The sequence below is a fragment of the Lissotriton helveticus genome, chromosome 2_1, assembly GCF_964261635.1.
Source record: "Lissotriton helveticus chromosome 2_1, aLisHel1.1, whole genome shotgun sequence".
Taxonomy (NCBI): Eukaryota; Metazoa; Chordata; class Amphibia; order Caudata; family Salamandridae; genus Lissotriton; species Lissotriton helveticus.
The window spans coordinates 786,247,826-786,274,706 of record NC_136059.1 but is presented as its reverse complement, the minus strand read 5'-3'; the positions used below and the strand labels follow the sequence as shown (position 1 = coordinate 786,274,706).

Genomic DNA, 26,881 nt, shown 5'->3' with positions numbered 1-26,881 from the left:
TGGTTTTCAGAGACTGAAGACTAGAAAACTCAAAGCTTGAAGTTGCTGAACGCCAATGAACTGCGAACTGTAACAGATAGTTAGTTGACTTGAGTGGTGGTTAGGGGAAATTATCTGATTAGTTGGGTTGCCGCAAGGAATTTGCTTTTGCTGATCGATGGAAGCCAAATCCTGAGGTTTGAGTAGTTATACAGGAATACTTTTTAATTAATAACAGTTGCATTGGGCATTAAGCAAATATGGCAATTTGTTTCTGACTAAATAACGTTATGGCTGAAAGGAATGCTAGCAAGAACAAGAAGATATGAAAAAGTTACTATAAAGTAATGTCAACAAAAATACAAAGAAGATTGTTGATCTGAGTCTCGGTTTAAGAAAATAGACAGGATATGTGCTTAGTAAATATACGATAACGAAAAAGACAGAAAATATGGTTTTATGTTGTATGCACCAAATGTCTTGTTGTGGATCTAAGGAGCAAGAGAGTTACTAAGACAGAAGATTTCCTGAGGTATAAGGGAAGAATAAGGATCTATTCACTTTTCCTCTCATTACAGGTAATGATATTGTATTTTTAATTGTTATAAGATTTACTTAAGCAAAGTAGCTAAAGGTATGTCTTGTCTTGTTAGTGTTGTATTTGTGTTGTCAGAACAGAACCTGTGTTAAGGGTTCTGTTAGAATGTGAGGTTTTGAATGGGGGGGGCAGTTGGTTCCAAGGCTGGCAAGGGAAAAGCCAAGCCTTGGAGGGCTGAATAAAGAAGAACTAATTAAGCCTTGTGCGTGGTGTTATCATTTACAACACTTTTTGGCAGCTGAGGGAAAGCCTACGATTTTCTGCCTGCTGCATGACAGTAAGAACCCGGCGTGCGAAGAAAAGGAAGCCTAACTACAACGTGCTAAAATCTTCTAGTTGGATTTTAAAGGGTTTGGATTTCAACCCTTTTACAGGTACTGTTGCAGCATGACTGGAAGAAGAGGGTTCAAATTTGGCATAATTGTGGTGGCAGTTGGTACAAGTGATGCCATCTGCGTACCCTGCCATAGCACGCTCTTGATCTTCTCCAGCCCGTGAGGTGAAATTCAAAAGAGTCTGTTCGGAGTCACTGCTGCTAGAATCCTGCTTCTTTTAGAATCCCTGGTGCGGAGTGCTCTGCAACTGAGAGTGGTGGGGTCACGGAGGTAGATGATTGGGGAAGCTACCTGCAGGTTTGGGGCTGTTGGCAAGAGTACCCAAAGAATGCAGAAGACGTCACCCCATTAGACCTAACTCAAGTTAGTGTAATCAGTATGAGAGTCCCTTTCATGGGTCTGAAGCAAAAAAATGTTATGCCATTGGCAAAGAGTGCAGGATATGCAGCAGGGTGGGGCACTACGCACACATGTGTAAGGAGTGGTCTAAGACCAAAGTGGCTGTGATGTGTGATGACGAACAGCTGTGCGACGGAGGTGAGTGCAAAGAGCGTATCTTGAGCTCGGGCGATGATGGAGCGGAAAGAAGGAAAATAAGGCCTAAGGCGTGGTTCGCTGTGGAAGGAGATGATGTGGAGCTCATACTGGACACAGGTTCCAGGTATACTATTATTCCTACGGACGTTTTTTATAGGTCTTAGTCAGACATGGAGCTATTACCCAAAGACATTTGTCCTGATGGGTAACAAGGGGAGGAAATAGATATCTTAAGGTATTTAAATCCTTCCATTAAATTAAAAAAAGGAGTGACACAGGGGAAGGTATATGTGTCGGAGAGTGGTCCTCCAATCTTAGGATGGATGCATCAGTACGATCTGTGTGTCACTGTGAACCCAAGGGTGGCAGAACAGGTCATGGTTGTCGAGGACAACAATGTGGAAGAGATTTTGAGTGAGGTGAAGGAGGTGTTTTGAGAGGAGTAGGGGGTCTTTGAGTGATATGTCCACACGTTTTGGATGAAACTAGGTGCGGTACCCATGAAACACAAAGTGTGGAAGGTTCCAATTGTGGTGACGGAGGAAATTAGCATGATGTTTCGTGATATGGTGGAGCAGGGTGTGACTGAACCTGTTGAAGCCTCTAGTTGGGTTTCTCCATTTGTGATCGCTAAAAAATCTGACTGCCGTTTGAGGTTTTGTGTGGATTTACGCTGCGTGAACCAGAATATTGTCGATGATAGTTTTCCCCTCCCAAATATTAATGAGTTACTACTTATGTTGCTGAATGGTGGTAAGTACTTTTCAAAGTTGGATCTGAAGAGTGCTTACCATCAAATTGGATTACACAAATCTTTCAGAGATGTGACAGCTTTTATCACGATGGATGGGACATTCCATTTCACTAGAATGCCATTTGGGTTATCTTCTGCGGCAAGTGTCATGTCTCAAGTGATAAAGGGTTTACTAACATCATTTTTTTTCAGGACGATATCTTGATTGGTGGAGCAACACAATATCATCTTGAGAAATGTTCTCATGACAGTTTTGGGAGGAGGGCCTTACAATACGTAAGGAAAAGTTTGTTTTTCCCTGTGAGGAAATAGAGCATTTGGGTCATACAATTTCTGCGGAGGGTGTGAAACCAAAGAGGGATCTACTCACTGCTATAAGGTTGGTTCCTCAGCCCATTGACAAACATCAATTAAAGGTCATTCATGGGACTCGTTGACTACTATGTAAAGTTTGTAGATAACTTTGCGACACAGACGGAAGGTTTTGTTGAGAATAGGGTGTCCTTTCAGATGGGGTGATGTTAAAAAAAAAAACTTTTTGACATGATTAAACAGGAGGTGTGTAGGGCAGGTATACTTGTACAGTTTGATACGTCGCACAAGTTACTACTTGTGTAACGATATATCTGTAAGAGACATTAGTTAGTGATAGATTCCTTACCTTAGAATATCCCTAGGCGTCAGACTGGATCCAGAAAATATTGCGTAGCAATACCCCTGCGCGCCGGCAGGCGTCGTCTGCGGCTCCGCGTCCGTCATCGTTAGCGCCAGAATGACGTCGTCGGAGTACTTAGACGCCGCCCATGCGTGCTGACGTCAGTTCTGATACACAGCTTTTCCGCGCCAGATACGCAGAGCCATGATAGAACCAACACTGGTGCCATGAAACTAGGGCCCTGAAAGGGGATGACCTTAACCCTAGATATCGGTTCGCAGAACGGGGAGGATGGGCGGGTCGGTAAGGAATCTATCACTAACTAATGTCTCTTACAGATATATCGTTACACAAGTAGTAACTTGTGCATCTGAGAGAGGCACGTTAGTGATAGATTCCTTACCTTAGAATAGATACCCCAGCAATACCAACCCCGGTGGTGGGTCTGCAAACCAATAATCACACCAGAAAGTCCTGGAGGACGGAACGGCCAAAGAAGCCATCCCTCCGGACTTGGCTGTTCAGGCAGTAGTGTCTTGCACATGTGTGCAGCGAGGCCCACGTAGCTGCCTGGCAAATGTCCTGCAAGGGCACTCCCCGGCCCAGGGCAGTGGTAGTCGCCGTGGCCCGAGTGGAATGAGCCCTCAATCCAACAGGGGGCTCCTTCTTAGCCAAGGAGTAACATGTCTGGATACACAAGATGATCCACCGGGAGATGGTCCGCTTCTGCACCGCCTCTCCCTTCTTAGCGCCCACGTAACCAACAAAGAGTTGGTCATCCACCCGGAACTGGCGTGTGCGATCCAGATAGAAAGAGAGCGCACGTTTTGGGTCCAGACGGTGGAGTCTCTCTTCCTCTTTCGAGGGATGCAGAGGCGGAAAGAAGGTGGGCAAGGTGATGGACTGCCCGATGTGGAAGGCCGTGACAACCTTGGGCAGGAAAGAAGGTCCTGTCCGCAACACAACCTTGTCCGGATGAACAGAGAGGAAAGGAGGTGTGGAAGAAAGAGCCTGGAGCTCACTCACTCTCCTGGCAGAGGTGATGGAAACCAGGAAAGCAGTCTTCAAAGTAAGAAGACGGAGAGGACAGTTATGGAGCGGCTCAAAGGGAGCACACATGAGGTAAGTAAGAACAAGGTTCAAATCCCACTGTGGCATCCGAAAGGAACAGGAGGGAACATGTGTGTGATGCCCTTCAAAAACCTATTTACAATAGGGGACTTGAACAAAGAAGGCTGATCAGGTAGCCTTAAGAAGGCGGAAAGGGCAGAAAGGTACCCCTTGATAGTGCCCAGAGCAGAGCCCTGCTGGGCAAGAGAAAGAAGGAAGAGGAGAACCTCAGAAAGGGGTGCAGAGAGTGGATCCACAGCCTTTGCTGTGCACCATGCCACAAATCTGTTCCACCTGCAGGCGTATACCGACTTTGTGGAGGGACGCCTGGCTGCCAGAATGACATTACAGACTTCAGGAGGCAAGTCAAATGGCCTCAACTGCCGCCGCTCAATCTCCAAGCTTGTAGTTGGAGACTGGACAGGTTTGGGTGGAGGACCGTCCCCTGCTGCTGCGACAGAAGGTCCTCCCGAAGAGGCAGACGAATCGGGGGATCGACTGACATTGTGAGTAGCTCGGGATACCAGTATCTTCGTGCCCAGTCCGGAGCCACAAGGATAACCTGGGCCTGGTCGCGCCTGATCTTCTTCAGCACTCTGGGCAGAAGTGGTATAGGCGGAAAGGCGTACAATAGACCGCAACTCCACTCGCGACGAAAAGCGTCTCCGAGCGAGTGCCGCCTTGGAAATTCCAACGTGCAGAACTGAAGACATTGCGAGTTCCCTTCTGTGGCGAATAGATCTAACCAAGGCTCTCCCCACTGATGAGAGGCCTTGCGCCACATCCGAGTTCAGACGCCATTCGTGATCCATCATGCACCGACGGCTGAGTTTGTCCGCCCTGGCGTTCAGAGAACCTGCCAGGTGTTGAACCACCAGGGTCATGCCCTGATGTTCCAGCCACTGCCAGAGGCGCAGAGCCTCCTGGCATAGGGCCACGACCCCACCCCGCCCTGTTTGTTGCAATACCACATGGCGGTGGTGTTGTCCGTGAACACCTGCACTGCACTCCCCCAGACAGAGGGGAGGAATGCTTTCAGTGCTAAACGGATCGCCCGCAGCTCCAAAAGGTTGATATGTAGCCGGGACTCCGCCGGAGACCAGAGGCCTAGGGAGAGGGATCTGCCACTGACCCAATCGCGGTCCGTGAGCCACCACTGCAACTGTCTTGCAGTGCCCTCCGAGATCAAGACATGATCGGACAGGTTGCCCTGGTGCTGGGCCCACTGAAACTTCAGGTCCCACTGCAGAGCCCGCATCCGCCACCGGGCGTGATGCACCAGAAGGATGCAGGAGGCCATCAGCCCCAGAAGCCGCAGCGTCAACCTGACCGAGACTCGGGATAAAGGCTGAAAGATCGGGATCAGAGCCTGAATATCCCGAACCCGCTGTTCGGGAAGATAAACCCGAAACTGCGCCGAGTCTAGAACCGCTCCGATGAAGAGGAGCTTCTGAGAGGGACACAGGTGCGACTTCGGCACATTGATGGAGAACCCCAGCAAGTGCAGGAGGTCGGCCGTAGTCTGGAGGTGGCTGACTACTGTCCGGAGCGAGCCCGCCTTCGACAACCAGTCGTCGAGGTAGGGGAAGACCGACACCCCTAACCTGCGCAGATGAGCTGCGACCACCGCCATCACCTTCGTGAACACCCGTGGGGCGCTGGTAAGGCCGAAGGGGAGCACGGTAAACTGAAAGTGCTCATGGCCTACCGTGAACCGCAGGTAACGCCGGTGGGCCGGCAGGACGGGGATGTGAAAATAAGCGTCCTGCAAGTCCACCGTCGTTGCCATCGCCCTTCCCAGTGAGTCCGTGGTATCCAGCACACACCAGACGGAATATCACGCTGCATCTCGACCCTCCGCAAGGGCTTGGGCGAGTTTAGCCCGGACCTCCTCCGGACATTGTGGCAGCACGTCCGCGACCTTGTCCCAGAGGGTGTGGGTGTAGCGGCCCAAGAGGCATGCGGTATTGACAGACCACAGTCCCAAACTCAGGGACGAGAACACCTTCTTCCCGAACTGTTCGTACCTCTTGGATTCCCCATCGGGCGGAGCCGTCGGGAATGCGGTCTGGGAAGTAGAGGCCTGGATGACCAGGCTCTCGGGGGTGGGATGGGTGGACAAAAAGCAAGGGTCGCCCGGGGGCGGGCGGTAGCGTCTGGCCATGTTCCTATCCACAGGCGGACCTGCGGCGGACTTGGACCAAGTGCCCACAAGAACGTCACACAAGGCCTCATTAAACGGCAGCAGAGGCTCACTGGAGCTTGCCTGCGTTTTAAGGACCTCAGTGAGGAGGTTAGTCCTCATGGCCGCGACGGGGAGCTCAAGGTTTAAGGCCTTGGCCGCCCTCGTCAACACTACACTGTAAGCAGCCCCCTCCTCCGTAGCCACGGTGGGAGGGGAGACAAATCCAGTGTCTGGCGAAGTGTCAATACCACTGGCCTCCCCAAGCTCATATGTCCAGTCCTCTTGAGACTGGCACTCCTGTGCCAGAGGGTCTGCAGACCCCTCCCAATCACCCTCGTCACTCATCTCCTGTAGAACAGGGTCAACTGACGGGGCCTCCTCATGGAAATAAAAATCTCCACAGCCGTCGGAAGCGGCGCCAGAGTCGGACCGAAGAGAAGAGTGGGGACGGCGTCCACAGTGGGCGCCGGGGGCGACACCCGCGGGGCCGGCGCCAGTGAGGTCGTGAAGTCGACCGGCGACGACCCGGATCCGGAAGCGGATCCAGTGAGGTCCTGCGGCGCCGTGATCGAAGTCGCCGGCGGCGCCGGGGCCGAAGCACCCGACCCGCGCTAGGGCCTCCAGCCGGGGCCGTTGGGCCCGGAGGCGCCACGGGACCCGGCGGAGAAGGGAGGGACCTCATGGCCATGAGGTACCGCTCGATCTCCTTTGGTGTTGCGTCATGCCCAGGGACCCGAAGGTGTGGGGCAGGCGGCAACGCCTGCGACTCCGTCGGAGCCGCGTGGGTGGTGTCACCCAAACCCCCGGCCGCATCGTGCGAGCGTCGGGGTGAGTCGGAGGAACGATGACGTCTCTCCGACCTCTCATGCCTCTTACCTGAGGACTTGGATCCTGACGACGGATGTCCGCTTCCGGAGCTGCGAGGACTCCGACCCCGCAACCGGACCCTCGACCTCCTGTGGGACCAGGACCTGGAGCGGCGCGGGCCGACTGCCGGAGCTCGAGCCGCTTGCGGGACCGCTCCCGCCTAGCCTTCGACGTCAGGGCCCGGCAGTCGGAGCAGGTGCGGTCGTCGTGGTCTAGGCCTAAACACTTCAGGCACCGGCGATGGGGGTCGGTAACCGACATCAGTCGGTCGCACTTGGAAAAGGGTTTAAACCCGGGCATCCCTACCGGCACCGTCGGAGTCGAAGACTCGAGAAGAGAAATGATCAAAAGATCAAAAAAGCTTAGTCAAAAAATGACTAAGGGGTAGAGCTTCTCCGGATCTGCGCTAGCTGGCGTGGGAAAAAGAAGAACGGACGTCAGCGCGCATGGGCGGCGTCTAAGTACTCCGATGACGTCATTCCGGCGCTAACGACGACGGACGCGGAGCCGCGGACGACGCCTGCCGGCACGCAGGGGTATTGCTACGCAAAAGTTTCCGGATCCAGTATGACGCCTGGGGATATTCTAAGGTAAGGAATCTATCACTAACGTGTCTCTTTCAGATATCTGTTATCACTGTTGATGCTAGTGCATCAGGGGTGGGTGCTATTTTAGCCCAGTTTCATGGTAAACTTTTATTTATTTATTTGAACAGGTTTATATAGCACTGGCTAGACCCGTAAGTATCAGAGCGCTTTACATAAGGTCAGCAAAGTTAGAACAATAATAACAATTTCACGTTACATCAAATAAATGAGACACAATAACAGGGGAGAAGGAGATACAAGTAGAGAGGGAAGGACGAGAGGGGGTGAGAAGGGAGAGGACGGGGGGTGGGGGGCAGGGGAGATGAGATGGAAAGTCAGCCCTAAGACCGAATGGGTAGGTGACGGCCAGGGATGTAGTCCAAAGCCAGTTTCTCCTATAGCTCTCAAAGGAAGCAATTCCACCATCCCGGAGTGGATCAAGCCCTCGACACACTCTCGGTTTGGAACAGGGTCCGAGGATGCCTGACCCCAACATGGCCAACAATGATGACTTCCCCCCCCCCCCCCCTTCCTGAACTTTGCCTTACTCTACCCATCCAGGACTGTGCCTGACCTCAAGAGGACGTCAGGAATCCTTTCAAACCATGGCTCCCCCCGCACTTTTCTGACAATCCCTGAGTACACATGACCTCTAGCCTGACAAGGGAGTCCGAGCATTATGTCCGACGCCCGGTGGAGCTGCTCTGTTCAGCTAATTAGATCGGCCTTGGTTCACCCCCTGACCGTCACCTGCCCAGCCGGACCTTGGGCACAGTTTCTCCCTTCTCCCTGTCTCGCCCACCCCCTCTTCGTATTTCTGACGCTCTACCTTTGCCCTGTCTCCTTTCTATCCACCCTTCTGACTGATGCAAAAGCTACAGGCTGCTCAACGGGCGTCAGTCTTTGACAGAAACTGAAAAGAAGTACTCCATCATTGAACGCAAGGCATTGGTGGCTGCCTGGGCTGCAGAGTCTTTTAGGACGTATTTGTAGGGTATAAACTTCATAATGAGGACAGATCACAAACCTTTAATGAAAGTGTTAACTCCTGGTAGGGCTTGAAAGGGGTCAGCCAGATTAGCAAGACTGGTGGCTCTGTTGCAATAATTCATGTATTCTGTTGAGGACATTTCTGGTTGGCGTAATGCTCAAGCTGATGCTTTAACACGATTGTCTGTGGACTGGAAGCTGGTTGATGGTGATGCTGCCCGCGATATGGAGAAGGAGGGGGCAGTAGCTTGGTTGGAGGAAGTTGCTTGGGTTTGTTTCTAAGGAAGAGTGGGTGCAATAAATGGGCGGAGTTTAAGTTTTGTAGGAGGTGTGCAAGATGGTGGTGACAGGTGGTAGGACAGAAAGCACTGTTGTAGTTTCAGTAAGACCTTTTGTCAAACTCCTGGCTGAGTTATCTGTTTATGATGGGACTGTATTGATGAAGGGACGGGGGGGGGGGGGGGAGATTTGTGCCTCCTGCGAATTGGAAGAGGATCATCCAGCTGGCTCATGAGGGGCATTTGGGGCAGACTGACTCAGAGGAGTGTAAAAGAAAATATTTGGTGGCCTGAGGTAGATGTTCAAACCTTTCAGTGGGTGACAAGGTGTCTGGTGTATAAGGAAAGTGAAAAGCGACTTAAGGTGGGGGTGCAGGCTGAAATGGGTCATATTGATCCTGGGGAAGTGTGGCATACTGTTTGTCTGGATTTTATTGGATCCCTGAGCTGTGTAAATCAAGATCTTAGATTTGCTATGGTGCTTGTGGATGCCTATTTCAAGTGATTGGAGGTCATATTTATGTTATGTTATCAGATTTGTAGAGCACACAGCTGCCCCAGCAAAGGGGCATCCCGGCGCTATTGCTGCAGAACTGGTCTACAAAAAAATACCATTGCCAATTTGTATGAAGTTTTTACAAGGGAAAGATTTCCTCATATTTTGTTGGCAGATAATAGCACGCAACTACCTTCCTGTGAGATGAAGGATTTTCTTTCTGTTCATGGTATTAAGCGCCACTGTACCACATTTTGCAACCCACAAGGGAATGGTATTACGGAAAGGATGAAATCATGTGGTTAAGGGTACTTGTAGGGAAGTAGGATCTGTTTCTTATGGTTACCCCCATTTTTGCTTGATGTGATGCTGTTTTGACTAGCCTGACTGGGATCCTGCTAATCAGGACCCAAGTGTATCGGCTTTCTCCCTAAATTTGTAAGTTCAGTACTTGGGTACATTCCAGATTGGATACTGGGGTATCCTTGTCAGTCCCTAGTATATGGTACCCATATACCCAGGGCACAGGTACCCCAGAGGTCCCCAATGGGCTGAAACATGTAATAAGCCACCCATGGGTGACCATTCAAATTGGAACTACAGGCCTGCCATTGCAGCCTGTGTAGGTTGGTGCATGCACCACTTTCTAAAGCTATAGGTTAACTATATCCAAGGGTCACTGCACTTAAAACCTATAAGTTACACCTAAAGCAGGCCTTTGTAATCCTGAAGGCAGGGTGCTTGGTTCTAAGTGAGAGGGTGACCCTGCATGAGCAGGATACCCCTGCAGCCTACGGAGTCCATTCTCCCAGTTGTCAATGCAGCAGCCATATACTACATAGAGGGGTACTGCGTAATCACACGACGACCATCTCGAATATGGCTGCAACGAAAGCTATCATGTTTGGTATCAAACATATTAGAATCATACCCCCACATGGTAAACAGTGTGGGAGGTATGGGAGGTAGGATTCCAAGCACTGGAAGAGCCCTCCATTAGGCTCTTAGTGTTCCCGGTACCAGCCTTCTTGACCCGGACAGCACAAAATTGTTGCTGCCGACCAGACACATTTCTGCCCTCCTGCTGCTCAGCCAAGCTAGAGCAGAGGAAGGTGGAACAATAGGCCTCCTGTCACAGGGAGGTGTGACCACCTCCCAGACAGGATTTAGTACATTAGGGCTGGGTGGGTGCGCTTGCAAGCGCCAGAAAGTCTGCACGAGGGACACATTTGGTGTCCCTGTGCATAGTCCAGTTTAAACCAATCCTGGGGGCCATTGGCTCCCGCTCTGGCACAAAACTGGACAAAGGACATGGAAGTAAACAACCCCCTGTCCAGACCCTCCCCTGGGAGAGTCCCCTGAATCATGCCAACCCTTTCCCTAGGGTACTCTAGGGCTTACAAGGGTGTAGGTCCCTATATTCATCGTGGGACAAGATTCAATTCCAATACCACTTCAACTTCGACCGTCTGGACACTCTGGACTTCGCTGGACTTCGTAAGGGCCCAACTCTGTCCCCTGCTTGTCTGCTGCATCGTCTGTGTCCGTGCTTCGTACAGAAATCCTCCAAGGCCCGTGGAGCATCAAACACACTTGAAGAAATCTCACCTTGACATGTAGAAGTCACTTTCCTGCATTCGCAGGCACCTCAACACTGCTGATCGGTCTGCTGATCCTGAGCTCCTGCAGACTCCGAAGGATTCAATAACACAGGTGGTGGTTCTCTACGTCCCTCAAGGGTCAAGCAGTCCTCTCGCTGAGTTTGAGGCCAACATCCTTCGTGGGGGCTGCATTAACCGAACCCCTGAGCAGCACATACTTTTGCAAGTGCAAAGGCTTGTTGGCAACTTTGCAACAAGCGCATCGGGCTCCAAGTACTCCCAACCTCTGGCAACTTTTCCATCAAGATCTTCAGCCACATCGCATCGTGTGCACCGTGGCCTGCTGCTTTAGTAAACTGCCCGAGTAAACTGTCCTGCGACTCCAGTGCCTTCAGCATGTGGGTCCTGTGGAGGGTTTTCTACGACTTATTTGGGCTCCCCGGAGTGGTCAGCCCTGCCCTGACTCCCCTGACCTTGGTGAGTCTCCTGGACCTTGCTGGTCCCAACTTTGTACTTTCTTGACTTCCTGCGTGGGTTGCGTTTGCCAAGGTTTGTTGATGCTCCCGCCGGACACCGACCCCTCAGCTCTCGACATCCTTCGTGGGACAGGTCATATCGGCTCTTGGTCATCCTCAGCGTCGCCTGGTCCACACAGCTGCAGAGACAAGGTCATCAACATCATCCCTGAAGCAACAGACATTGTAGAGCATTAGTCTTTCAAATCTCCTGGTCACTCCCGAGTGACCGACTCTGTCCCCTCTGCTTTCAGGTACTATTCTTCAAGAATCCACGTTTGGATTCCCACAGAAACTTCCTCCTCTTCCAGCAGCAGCACTTTCCTGAAGTCGTCTATTGGGTTGGACAGCAGTTTCCGACACCACTTCACCCCTATGCGCCCAGCTAACCTGCTATAGGTAACGTTTGTTGTAGGGTATCCACCGGTGGGGTGGCTCTCCAACCTTCTGTGTTCCACAGGGTTTCTTCGGGGTCCACTGGAAAGGGCCCTTAATCTTTCAAAATCCAACTGCGACTTACACGTAGAGTTGTACGGAGCACGCGGTCGTGTTCCCACACTGCAAGCGCTTCCCATGGGGTCCCTACCTACTTACCTTGGGTCCCCAGCAATTCTACATCCTCTCGACATTGTCCTGACTCGAGTTGTGGTTCTTATGCTATTTTTTTAGTATATGGTTTGGTCCCCCCCCTCCCGGGCCCACTGTGTATTAGTGCTACTCACTATGATTTATTTGCTAAAGTATTGTGTACTTTGTGTCTTTCTCCGAGTGGGAGATACTGTAACATACTAGATAGTGTTGTTTAATAAATACATATTTTTATAAATACTTTGTGTGGTTCTTTTTCATTTAATCTATACTATAAGATTGCATTCTAGTAGAACAAGCTGCTTTGCACTCCTTCAAGACTAAGCCTGAAGGCTGCTCTCCACAGCTACCACTTCGAGAGCTTTCTAAGGTTGTCCGAGACCTCTTAAATCACAATAAGGGTTGTCTGGACTGGTGCGAGGTGCCCACTTACATTAGTGAACCTCATATACCAGGCCAGCTTCTCACAGTACTGTAGAGTTAGCCATGCAAGGTGGTTTAAATGTTTCCGTCGCAATATAAGTAGCTGTGTGGGAACAATGTACTACTCTGAATGTGCGTCTTAACAAACCTCCTTTTGAGGTTATGAGGGGGAGTAAGGAAAGAACCAAGTTGGTGCCTGGATGGTTGGGGCACAGAGGGGAGCCATCTGTATCTAGGAATGGATCTATGGGTTCCCAGATTCAGAGAGGTGATTGGGTAAAGGTCAAGGAAGGTCGTTGTGGCAGAGGTTTGTTTAAATTTCAAGGTCCTTTCAAAGTCAAAGAGGTATTTGAGGAGTATGTTGTGCTGAAGAGTGGTAGTAAGTGGAATAGACCTCAGAGTGGCTTTGTTTCAGAAGGGTGGTCAATGTAGTAGTGGCTTTATGTTGATGGGAGAGGAAGTGCCTAGCTGTTTTGAGAGTACTGGAGAGAGTGAAACTAGCGTTGCTGATTGGAGAGGGGTTGGAGGGCCAAGGAAGGAGTAGAGTGTGAAGGGAGAAAAATCCCTGCATCGTTAAATGATTACCAGCTGGGCTCAGATTGAGAGTTGCAAAGGCTCAGTGAATATTGCAGAGTTGCATTTGTTTTATTTTGTAGCTCCTATGCTACGTAAACCTGCACTTGTGTTTCATATGTATAAGTTATTTATGCTTGCTCTTCAAATATGAGTACGCCATTGTTTATGACTAGGGTTATTTCATTTCTTGCATTATTTGTTCTTTTCTTCTAACTGGTCTGATACCCTTTTCCTTGAAACCCCTGTGTTACGGCAAAGGGGGAAGATGTGTTATATTTGTGTGGTCAGAACAGAACCTTTGTATTAACGTTCTGTTAGAATGCAGGTTTTTGAATGCGGAGGGCAGTTGGTTCCGAGGCTGGCAAGGGAAAGGTCACATCTTGGTGGACTGAATAAAGAGGAACTAACCTAATTTACAACAGTTTCCTTGAACTCAACGGTATTCAGTTTACTCAATGTAAGTGATGACATTGGCATCTTACGCTAAAGTTTTAAGAATGAGAAGGAAAAAAAGCTCTCTTTGTTCATATTCATCTCCTAGCTGCTAGGTGTCACATGGACTAACCCTGCCATACCATCCAAATACTGTCCAGTATCCAAGCTACCCATCTAAAGGAACCACAGGTTTTCAAACACTTAACCTGCCCAATCCCCACCAAAAAGAAATCTTCATACCACACTCAATGGAAACTGCCCTTTCACAAAATGTATCACAAGAGTTCATTGCAATCTTCTCCCATCATACTTCTTGATCTATCCGCTGCATTCAATGCCACTGAAGCTTTTATTTTACTTGCCTCACTCACTAGTTCAGCCATCGTCTGGTACTTTTCTGACCTCTCGAATCACTCGGTTAGTAGCATGAACTCCAGACTATCTTCACCCACATCCCTATCCATCTAAGTCCCTGAAGGATAATCCTTGGACCTTCTTAACATCACCATAGATGATTTCATGTCCCCTTTGCTAATGTGTCCTATGCTCATACCCACATTCCTGTTGATTTCCTGTCCAACACCCTAAACGTCTGCCTCACATGCTATATTATTGGAGCTCTCTTCAACTCATCCATGCATCTGTAATTTTTCACCATCACCCCATCACAGCATTATCAAGTTCAAAATGTAAAAAAGATCCACCCTGTATATTTTACACAAAGAGCACTGATCATCTCACCGGTAGTCAGCAAATTTTTACTACTGTAGGATTTTACTAGTCTACCTTCTCCATTACTCAGTACCAGAAACATATTATGGCCCTACACACAGTCCTAGCTCAACTGGTCATCAAAGTTGCCCTGTCAAAAACCAGGCACGTTATGATCTATTGATTCTGCTATTGAAGAATACACATCACTTAATCAAGGAGTAATTTTCCAGCTCTGTGTGCTGCACTACGACTTCTACCAATCAAAATCTTCAAACCTCACCAAAACATCTATGTGCTGCACACGGATACCACTCATTTCACCAAGTAGGACTTCCTTTACTAGAATTAACTTCCTCCGGTCATTTGGATAGGTACTTCAGGCAGAAATTCAAAGTAGCTATGAAGAGAAGCCATTTGTTACTGTAAGGAAAAGTGTGATAACATCGAATACCATTTTCACCCACTGTATAGATAGGTATTTTGTGTTTGTATATTATAGAAGCTATAAACACGTATGCTGATTGTCTGCCTTCACTTACAAATAGTAGCATATATCCACATTTGTCTGGTGTACTACCTATGTTCTTGTATAAGGCATTTCTGATTTAAATGCTTTACTCCACAAATAAATAGATACTAAGAAGCCAAAAGCAAAACAGGTAGGAGGATCTCCAAGAATCCACCCTCTTCCCTACAACAGTCTTCACCCAAAGAAGGAATTATTTCTGCCCCCCCGACCCCCTTTTGTAATTCTTTAGCGCCTGTCATCAAGGGCGTATACCAGGCAAAAAGAAAGCTATGAAAACCACCAATGTTTTTAAACATGATAGCAACCAACTAACTACTGCTTAGAGTAAGAACATGTCACGGTTTGCATTGAGTTTCAAACGCAACAGTGCACAAAACTTAGGTTCACATGGGGCCTTCAGCAGCGTTTCCTGAACACCAATTCAGGTTAACATGAAAGGCCTACTTTTTTGTTCCTCGATAAAACAGAGATGGATGTGGAGTAGTGTGAAAACGGCAATTTGCCAAATGCCACTTTTCTTGCAAATAATTGCCAATCCTGCAGAGGCAGCTCAAAGGAGAAAACAAGACTCCATTCTTCTATTCAGCCACTTCTTTCGTTTCTTGCACGTAAAATCTTTTTGGGAAAGTTTTGCAAATCGAATCCTGCTCTCGAGGTCCTCCCAACAATGGCATTTGAACATTTAACGAGAAGGCTGTCACTTCAATAATCCACCAAAGTGAAAGCACAAACGCCAAAGGAATTAAAAACATCCTTGCTGTTTAATATTGAATATTATTTTGCACTGCAGTCTAGATGGTAACTAAACAGTCAGTAATGCAATTACAAAGAGTCTGCAAATTGCACTAAACCATTTTAATCCTTGTGTGTTGCGTTGCTATCTAATGTTACTGACAAAATAGTCCTACCTCACTGTAATTCAACTCACGAGTAACAGTTTAAGCATCCACATTTTAGGCTATATTGATAATATTATGATCAGTGTTACTTTTCCTTGGTCATTTCGCAGGAAGCGTGCACTTTACTACTATACCTCATTTATTACAGCAGACCATTTCTTGAACTAACGTACCTGGTATAGCATGAGAACAGCTTTTGCCTGATTCACTTCATGGTCCAGGGGAATGTGTTAAAAAAAACATGTTAGCTACGTGAGCTTCAAGGAAAGCTCTACCTCACAAAAGCGAGGAAAGGGTGTCACCTGCCAAATGATGGCAATATAGCGTGAAAACGTCTCAGGAATGATAAAACACAACAAGACTACATATGGCCAAAGGGAGAATGTGATACAAAATTAACAAAAAGAAACAAAAATACAAATAAAGCAAAATTTATTAGAAATACAGTAAATATACTAAGATGAATAAACAAAATGTATCAACAGATCAAATAAGGCTGCATATCAAAATCATATAATGTGCTGACCAAAATGAATCCTAAAACAACCACAATTTTTTGATAATTTTTTTACGTAAAGAAATCAAAATATTTCGTCCCCACAAACAGAGATATCAAACAATAGAAAGCAAATCTCAGACACATACACGAAGAAACTCCCATTCATCTAGCTACTCACTCAGTCAAACCAACTCACATCCAGCATTTACACAATAAATATATATACATATATACAACAAAACAAGGACAGAGACCACAACCGAATAATATGAGTGGGCAATAAAGTCTGAGCATTTACTGGAAGTCCTTGTCCAAAAGTCTCTGTCCTGCACGGTGCAGACGCGCGTTTCTGTGCCAAGGTTACCTCGTAGCCAACACCTTCCTCAGGGCACTAAAGATACAGTTCTCTGTAGTTCAAGACCACAAGTGAGGAGACCAAAAAAAGTGAACAAACAGCACAAAAAAACAGCAATGTTTCAAAAGTGCCAATATTTCAGAAACTGCCACGGATCCCAAATATGGTAAATTCCAAATCAGGACGTTCCATCCCGACTACACAAGAAGATATATAAATTAATTAAACACATTCTCCCTTAGAGTCAAGGCAATAATCATCCTACAACGGTTCAGGGGAAGCCTTTCACCCAGTGTCAGAGTATAACAAAATTGGAAAAGTGTAGAGAAAGACCCAGTAAATTCCCAAAAATTTCAAGGAAAGAAAGACAGTTAGAAATGAAATAAAGAAATCATAAGCAAAAGGTAGTGAATAGCACCCACAGTATCAAGAATGAATCAGATCGCCTTTCCTAATTAAGAGGCACCATTCAACGCACGTCGGAAGGTCTACTCGAAATAGTCATGCTAATGTGTGCTTGTAAGGAAAACACACTGTGCCCAAAGAATAGAGCATAAATGAAAACATAACGGCTCCCAGACTTACAGTAAATCAGGCAAAGACAATGCCTAAGATGTAGTCCAAATGAAGCGGGAATAGCAAACAGCAAATGCGAGGTTTAGACAAGCAAAAAGGGCCAGTGGCTCAAATAATTGAAGCAGAGAGCTCAAGCCGAATACCAATCCAGAAGTTAAAGATTCAAACAACTAAATAAAAAAGAGAAGAGCCAACAATGAATAGAAACATTAACAAAAAAGACCAAAAAGACATCACTGCGCAAGGCAAAAAAACATATGTGTACTGCCTAGGCGAATCACGATTTACATGGAAATAAAACGATCCCGGGCCGAATCAGAAAAGAAATACAGCAGCTCCTGGGTCACTTCAGGGAATGGGATTCCACGAACAAATCAAAGTTGATGGTATAAACATGGAATCAAACGGGCTCGAGAAATCTGGCAAGAAAATAGAATTACAATGTACAATGAAGCAAAGGCGAAAAATAGATCAAGGGGCCTAAGACCTAATCGAAGAAACTAGATCCGCCCCCCTCTCTCTGTCCTCTCTCTCTCCTCCCCAGTGAGAACTAATCAGAGGGCCACTCAAAGGGAACAGCTCCGAAAAGGAATGCTTACATATTCACGAACAAGCGGGAGAAATCAAACCCACAACATGGAAGACTCGACAAAGGGTCAATCCAGAGAAGGGAATCACATGAAAGCATGCCAGGGAACTACAGCCGATGATCTTAAACTGACAGTAGCTCACCTGGTAGACAAATCGCTGTAGTCACAAATCTGCGCCCAATTTGGCAAAGACGGCAAAGCGAGTCCACGGGTTCCCCAGTAAGTCACAAGGAAAATCCTCCAGCAGATGGCGGTAGACAGGCGATCAGCGTATCTGGCTTCGTCCAAGATAAGCGGCGTCCGTCAAATGGCTGGTACATATACTGGAGTATACGGAAGGTAGAACTCAATATATATAGACGGAGCAGCAACTAACGCAAGGATCATATCGAGGGCGGGACAACAAAGTCAAAAACTTAAACATAGACAAAGGACTATCCTAATACGGAGGGGGGGTCTGAATGCAGAATCGAGCTAGAAAAATAAAGAACGGAGCCTGCATCCAGGTTTCGCCATCTTAAAGGAGAGCAGGCAAAATCTAATGAGACCACAAATGAATAAAGCAAACTAATAAATCGCTTGCTTGCTCCCACGGGGTATTTTCATTGAGTCCCTCCTTCTCAGAATTAAGAAAGAAAATCCCAAAAACCTCTCTAGCCTTAAGAAATTTCTCATTCTCGCGTCTATTGCTGGCTATGATTTGCTCTAATATTGTCCATCTGAGTTCAGTTTCCTTGTGTCCCTTTTCAAGCCGGTGTTGGACCAATGGAGCTGATGTTTTGGAAGTCCGGATATTAGATTTGTGTTCTCCAATACGAATTCTAATTTCTCTACCGGTTTCCCCTACATACGGCAGTTACACGGGTAGAAAATGCAGTATACCACATTCGTGGTCCTGCAGTTTGTCATCTGAATCAATTTGATACGTTTGTTCCTGATGTCAATGTGGTCGGCGACCATGGCGTTATCACACGCCTGACATCTGCCACATTTGTGGCTGCCCCTGATAACAGTATCCCCAGTGATCGATTTTTGTACAAAACATTCTCTGGCATCTGGTTTCGCCCTTACAAGAAAATTTCGAAGGCTCTTATTACGCTTAAAGGCGAAGATCGGTCTCGGTAGTTTAGGAATATCCTCACGAAGATTGAGGAGATGCCACTCAGAATAAATGGCATGTTGGATTTTTTGATTCAAATTCGAATGGCGAGTCACACAGACCAATTTTTTGTCTACAGATTCAGATCTAGGTGTGAACATAGAATCCCTGTTAAAATATTTGGCCCTTTTATAGGAATCTCGGACAAGTCTTTTGGGGTAGCCCCGGGCTAAAAATTTGGTCTTGAGAATGTAAGCATGCAAGTTGAAATCTTTGATATCAGTACAATTCCTGCGCTGAACTGACTAAAATGAATCCCATCCTTTGGGCAGCGGGGATGATAACTGCTGTAATGCAGCAAAGTATTTTTTGCTGTGGGTTTGGTGAATAAGGAAACAGTGAGGTGACCATCTCTGTGTTCGATCCATACATCTAAAAATTCTAACTTCTCGTTGCTTTTATTGGGGGTGAATTTAAGATTATGATCGCACAGATTAATCCATTCAAAAAACTGCTGCCTATCAGTCTCATCGCCATCCCAAATAAAGAAAATGTCAGATGAATCGATGCCAAGACAAAATATTCTCAAAGAAAGGGGCAATTTCACTGTATATGTACTTTTGCTCAAAGTTACCCATATACAGGTTTGCTACACTGGGGGCACAAGAGGTCCCCATGCTGACTCCCTTCACCTGTTTGAACAGCTCACCATCGAATTCAAAAAAGTTCTCATTCAGAACAATATCCAGGCATTGGATAATGAAGTCAGCGTGGAACTCCTCTTCAGACTGCTCAAGGTATTGTTTTGCCACTGAAAGTGCCTGTTGTTGTGGCACATTTGTAAATAGTGCCTCAATATCCATAGTGACCAGGGTTTGGGTATTAATATTGAACGGTAAATTATCAATTTTGGTAATCTGATATACGATGGAAACCTGGTCACTATGGGTTTGAGAAAGACGTCAATATATTTAGAGAGTGGCTGAGTGGCCGACGTTATTGTACACACAATAGGTAGAAGGGGGGGGATCGGCGGGGTTCTTATGGGTTTTAGGCAATCCATAAATGACAGGAATCCATAAATCACAGTAGGTGTAAGAAACTCAAATTCCTTTTGCGTGATCCAACCTGTCAGCTCTGCTCTTTTACAAATGTCAAAGATTTTCAATTTGACTTTGTTTTACGGATCTCCCCTCACTCTTTGATAATGTTGACTCACTGAAAACATGTCAATCATTTTGGATTTGTAGTCAAACGTGTTGAAAACCACAATCCCTCGTCCCTTGCCACAGGGTTTAATGGTAACCTGTGGCTTACGTCTAAGTTCACTCAATGTTGTTACCTCATGTCCTGTCAAATTAGATACCGGGGGGGAAACAAATCTGGTGATGGTATAAATTTTAGAAAGCACCGATTTTTCAAAAACTTCTACCTCTGGATCAAGAAGGTCCAGGCTGGGAGTGAAGGTAGAGGGAAGTTTGAGCCCAGATAAGCTCTGTTCTTCCATGTGGTCTTTGTCAAGAAAAAACGTTCTAAGTCTAACCCTGCGGAAGAATGCAAGAAGATCTTTACGAAGCTCAAATTTAGATAACCTGGTGGTAGGGACAAATGAAAGACCCTTCGTAAGTAGTCCAACAGTATTGACGTCAAGATGCTCTTTAGTGAGATTAAAGATGGGGATATTATTCAGTTGCACCGATACTGTTGGCGTCTCGTTTGTATGTATTGTTGGGGAGGTTCCTGCGCCACAAATTGTCCTCTCTGTTGAGGTACTACAAATTGTCCTCTCTGTTGTGCACGATAACGTGGGCGATAATTCTCTCCACGACCGTTCCCTAAAAAACGATTATTTGGTCCTGATCTGTCAAACTGGCCTCTCCTACTGTTATAACCGTCTGAATGGGGTGTCTGATCGTCCCCCTCTGAATCTGTGGTATCTGAAAAAGTCAAAACTTTCTGATTGGTCCAAAGTGGCTGATCAGTATTGAAGTTAGATCCAGTGTTCACTGTATAATAATTTTCAGTCACGGATGGGTATACTATTTCCTGAAAAAAGAATCAAATATCCTTACGAAGCTTCTCTGTTTTACGCTTAAGCAGATATTCTGAAAAGGAGTCTAATTCAAAGTTGATCTCCTCGATTTTTTTCTTTGCCTCTTCTACCGGATTACCTTGTATAAATTTGTCTTCTAATTCCTCAATTTCTTTAAGCAGGGCTGCAACTAGTTCACTAGCTGTCTCAATGATCAAAATCATCCAATCGCGCGAACAGCGATTGGAGATAAGAGCCCACTTCTCTAGGAATTTGCGTACTTCAATAAAGAGCCCCGGAATATTATGGACCCTCAGGCCTATTGGAATAGTACCCGCTTTTAGATACTCCAACATAAAGTTGGCATGAGAGTCTGTTCTTTTAGTTTTCTTCTTCAGATTAAGTAGCTTCATCCAATCATCATTAAGGCCCTTGGAGAGAGTAAAAGTCCTATCACTGGAAGATGTTTGTCCTAGTAGCCTAGCAAAATCCTCGTCAGTAAAGCCGAAAGTCTTAATACTTTCCATGAAAAGACAGATTAGAGCTTCTCCAACTCTCGCCGTGAGGCACAACTGACAAACAGAATCTGCCAGAAGAGATCAGGGGGGTGGGAGTGGTGGGGCGAGGGGGGTGGGAGTGGTGGGGCGAGGGGGGTGGGAGTGGTGGGGCGAGGGGGGTGGAAAGGACTTTTTTTTTCTTTCTTTTTTATTATTCTCACGACTAACGGTTGACCAGAATTCACTCAATGGTACTCCTCAAAGCAAAAATACGCGGATGTACTCAACTATCCTCTATAAGAACCTGTCCCTATATTAGCAGCATTAGTTGATTTCCTCAATGGCTGTCCTTCCCGCATGAACAACATTCACGGAGAATCTTGCCAGGCTTTTGCATATGCTCTCTCGCTTTGCTGAATGCATTCTTTTAAGGTACTTGTGTTTTAGATAACTAGTACATTGCACATATTGTCAGGCTTACGACAAATTGAACTGTTTCTGTACTCTTTATCGACTAGCTTTTTAAGTAAACTTTCTGGAACTCAGTTTTCCACAGGACGATGATAGTTTTTTTTTCTGGGTCTTAGAATGAAAACTTGACATTCAGGACACGAACATGAACTGAGCTGCAGTGCTAACTACCAACTGAGAATTATAGCATGCACAGCCAGCAGTTTTGAAGCAAACCACTATAAATACTTGCAAATGTGCATATACATGTATTTAGCAATAAGAACCAGAGGCCATATTACACAAAGCGCCACAGTGATTCGCACATGCTTTGCGTGCCCTGGGGCACTTCGGTATTACAGAAGGGGTCGTAGACGCTTGCGTGGCCCCTTCTGTAAAACAGATCACGCTAGCACACATATGGTGGCAGCACCATTGAGACAGGGTGTTCCCTCATTTGCATGGGGCATGGCCACATGCAAATGAGGGAATCACTCATTGTATTACCAATGTGGGCGCAGAGGCAAACATGCCCTTAGGCGGTGCACTGAAAGTGTGCCCTCTAAAGGCAGCAGCCCTGTCGCAGGAAGAAAGGGTATCCCATTGGGCCACCCCATACACCTCCCTGCAGTCAGGTGCAGTCACTCACTACACATGCCTGAAAGGGGATTCCTAATCCCTTTTAAAAGTGCAGGTGGGTTGCAACCTGCACAGAGAAACACGGAGTAGCTTTTAAATAGCCACTCTGTATTTTACTACAAGACCGGAGGCTATCATTATGCATTAATCTTTTAATCCCATCCAAACACAGAACTTAAAAGAACATATTGCATCATAAAACAATAACAATCCAGAATAGAACCTTCCTCCACATATAAATAGTCCATTCAAGGGATCATCTTCCTCTTTTAAATGCTGCTTCTCAGTCCGATATGTAGCACTTTCATTTATTTTATACTTTATATCCTTAATAGTTGTAAGGGTTGTATTTCCTGTTCTAAGTGATTTCCAATCTATGGAAACATACTAGTTAGGTATTTGTCACGGTGTTGCTTAGGTTTTTCTCTTTGTAAAGTTACCTCTGTTGTCTTAATGTTTATGCCCTGCTTACAGGACATTTCATTTCCCAATGCGCAATGTTTTCTTCTACCCCCGTTCTGCTTCACTGTTTCTTGCCAAAGTGCTAGGTTCTCTAATTGGCCCCTTATAACGTTATCCATCTTAAGCCTTGCTTACTTTTTAGTCTGCGGTGACTTCACACACGTGCCCCAGAGAGGTGCGTGTGCTCAGGGGCCACTGCCGGTCTTGCATTGGCGGTTGGGCCTCCTCAGTCACACCTGGGCCTTACTCGTGAGCCAAGACAAGGCTCTGCGCTCTGGCCATGCACCAGACCAGGCCGTAAGTGCTGATGCTGTAGCCTTGAGCAGAGCTTTGCACATTTAAGAATGTGTTGGACAACATTGCGATGCAGAGCCCCGTTGTCATTTATAGAGAATACAATTCCATTTTCGGGACTGTAATAATTAAAGTTACAGTAACCTTCGTGAGATGATTCAACGGTAGGAGGGCGTTAGGACAGGAGAGTTCGAGTTTGGGTAGGTTTGTATATTATATTACATTATTGCCGATATAGAATCTGTATTGCAAAGAAAGTTAAAGAGTTACCAGTGATCCCCGAGGGGAACATTAATGAAAAGATTGTTAAAAAACTTTTAAAACAGGTCATGGAAAAAGGGAAGCATAAAAAGGGGTTGGATAATGAACATTGGACCTTATCAGAGGAAGTTTCCAATAATGGAGAAAAGAAAGGCAAGAAAAAAGGAAGACTCAGCACACTTAAAAAGGGCACATATCCTTAAAGAGAATCACAGGTATCAGCACCTCAAAGGGAGTGTTGCCCTAAGTAGAATAGAAATGAAAGAAAAGTCCCTATCTCGCCAGGGTTTGGACAAAACAGAATACTAAATAGAAACTCCCAGACCCAGTATAGACATAACCACGTGTTTAAGAAATCACAATAGTAAAGAAAATGAGATCAAACCAATTTTAAAATGATGTATCAAAATGTGTACAATTTATTCAATTAAAAAAATACATACTTTTGGAAAAATATACAGTGCCATGGTTTAACCTGTTCTTGATGTGCATAGACACATTTTTTATATTGTTTTAACCATGGCACTGTATATTTTTGCAAAAGTATGTATTTTTTTAATTGAATAAATTGTACACATTTTTATACATCATTTTAATATTGGTTGGATCTCATTTTCCTTAATATTGTGATTTCTTAAACACGTGGTTATGTCTATACTGGGTCTGGGAATTTCTATTTAGTATTCTGTTTTGTCCAAACCCTGGCGAGATAGGGACTTTTCTTTCATTTCTATGCACTGCTCCTTGTCCCCGATTGGATTCATAAGGAGACCTCCCTTCTTTTTATATATTGCCCTAAGTAGAATGCCATCTAAGGGGAAAGGTGTCCTATGCGGCACACAAGAGATGGGTGACCTGAGCAGTACGCAAGAGATGGATACTCAGGATGATGAGTTTTTGGGAAATGTATATGAGAAAAATGACAATAATTGTTTTGCTAAATATGTGCTTGACCTCCAGGAGGACGACAATGGGGGTGATAACCTATTTACTGAGGATGTTATTCCTTCTACTTCGAAGGATAGTGTTAAAAACACCTTAGAGCAAGAAATGTTCTCGCCCCATAATATAAAGCACACAAGAAGTGTAGAATGGTGGCCGTTAGAACACGTGGACAACTTTATTAAGAAGTGCTTTAGGAACCCACTTGAAAGGAGGTGAGGAATGTGTTAAAAGAGGAATGCTCAAGACCTTTCATCAACGATAAGTTCTGCCCACCCCAAACTTAGACCCAGAGTTGATCACCTTTTCATTTAAGATGGACAGAGTTCCTAGGAAAGGGCTAGAGAGGTCCTTAAAACAGTGCCAGGACCGGCTCCTGGATGTGGTTGACCCATTAGTGAGAATAATTGACATGACTGAAGAGGCATACATTAAGGGTCTTACATTGGATTCCGACCATTTAAGAGGTTGGAGCAAAAGAACTCAAGTGTATTGGGCAACCCTTGTCAGACACTCCCTCGCGAGGCCCAGGGACTCTTTCTCGTCCCCGGGGCAGCCTCGCGTCTTCCTTGATCACAGGCGCACCACTGCGCACCAGCCGTGCAGACTGCACGCGTCCCCGCCCCGGCCGGTCCCCTTTCCTCTCCCGCCCGCTCTCGACAATCCAACGAGCGGCGGGGGAGGCGGTGAAGCTCACCTGATGGAGGGACGGCGGGCCAGGGGTGCGGGACGCTTCCAGGTCCCTCGGCGGGGTCGGACCTCTTCCCCGGTCCCGGCGGTGATTTTGGGGAATCCTGAGGCACCTCCTGCAGCTTCAGCGGAGGCAGCCAATCCGGTCGCGGCCCTCAGTCGAGCCCCTCTGAGCGCGAGGCCGCCAACGAATGGCAGCGCGGCCTCGCCGATGACGCTCCGCGGGCTCAGCCAATCACGGCACACCACACCTGATGACGCTGCGCCGCGCGGGCCAATCCCGTCGCGGCGTTAGTGAGGGGGCTCGGCTCCCTCAGCCAATGGGGTCGCGGCGGCTTCGTTCTTCGCCGCGGCCGCTCCTGGTCACGAACAGCAACTTCCAGGGGTGATCCTGGCCCCGGGCTGCGACGGTGATTTGGCGGCAAAGGGTTTTAAAGGGCGCTGGTCAGAACTAGACCCCCCCTCTCGACCTTGCCACCACCTGGGAGCAGATTTCACGAGGGGAGGCTCCACAAGCCTCCAACCCTCACGATTAATGTGCCGATGAGCACACCGATCTCCTCCTCACGCTCCGCAGTCCAGCACCACGCGTCCCGGGTCCCAACAGCACGATTTTGCAGCCGTTTCCTGGGATAGCTTTAGGAACCTTTAGCCCTGGGTTCCAAGCAGGAGGCCAGCTCTTCTCAGGCCCTTGGAGATTCAATTGTAGACACAGCACACAGCAGAGTCTTGGCAGTTTCAAGTAGGCAGGGTCACAGCACACAGCAAAGTCCCTTTCTTCTCCTTAGCTTCCAGGTGGACAGCAGAACAAGTCAGCCCTTAGAGCACACAGCAAGGCAGTCTTCCTTCAGTTCTCTAGCTGTCCTCCTTCCAGCGAGGGTTCCTTCTTGCTTGCAGAATTTCAGAATCTAATTCTCTGCAGACAGGGGTCCTTTCCTTATACCCCCCAATGTCTTTGAAGTTCTTTGTGCATGGAGGCCCTGGGTCCAGTCTAAACCAGTTCTGGGGGTTGCGGAGCACTGAGGTGTCTCTGGCTTTCTTCTTCCTGTCAGCTTCAGGGCCAGTGGGGTCAGTTGACCACCAGGAGAGAGCTAATGTGGGGGAGGTAGGCAGGCACAGCCCAGCACTTATCTGGCATTCCTTCCTCCCTCCTCCCAGGCAGGCAGATGTGCCCTTTCATCCCCCGGGATGGCTCCGACCCTCTCCTCTGGGGCTCTGCAGCCCCTTCCTGTCACATCCAGACCAGGCAGATATTCCACAAACCCAGGCACACAGAAAGGTTTAGACAAGAGAACAGCCACTTTCTAAAAGTGCTATTCTCCAACACAGGATTTAAAAACACCCTTCACTAAAAGATGTGTCATTAAATTCTGAGTCCAGGGATATCTTTCACTTATGTCCCATCTTGTTCCTATGGGGAGATAGGCTGGTATCACATGGGCCCAGCCCCCCTCCATGTTACTCTATGGAGCAAGATAGCCTTACAGCAGTGAGCACACAAAATGGCTGTAGCCCACTACCAGAGCATAGTACCTGCACTAGCACATGCTCTACCTTATCCATACACTGCACCCTGCCCAAGGGGGTACCTTGAGCCTTCCATAGGGGTGACTGATGTGCACAGACAGGGAAGGATTAGGCCTAGCCAGTGGGGACACTGGCCAGGCTGACATGGCAGTCACTGAATGCACACAGGCCCTGCGCTGGCAGGCCTGAGTCACCTTTTAAAAGCTACTCATGTGGGTGGCGCAATCTGCGCTGCAGGCCCACTAGTAGCATTTGTCATCACCAGCCCTGGCACACACAGTGCCCTCTACTAGGGACTTCGTGGTGATACAAATATG

General features: G+C 47.1%; 1 protein-coding gene across 4 annotated transcripts in view; it reads right to left on the bottom strand.

Annotated features, from left to right (window-relative positions):
- The window catches only part of APC (APC regulator of Wnt signaling pathway), an 897,802-nt gene that overhangs the window by 586,266 nt on the left and 284,655 nt on the right, over positions 1–26,881 (bottom strand). The gene's annotated exons all lie outside the window — the stretch shown is intronic.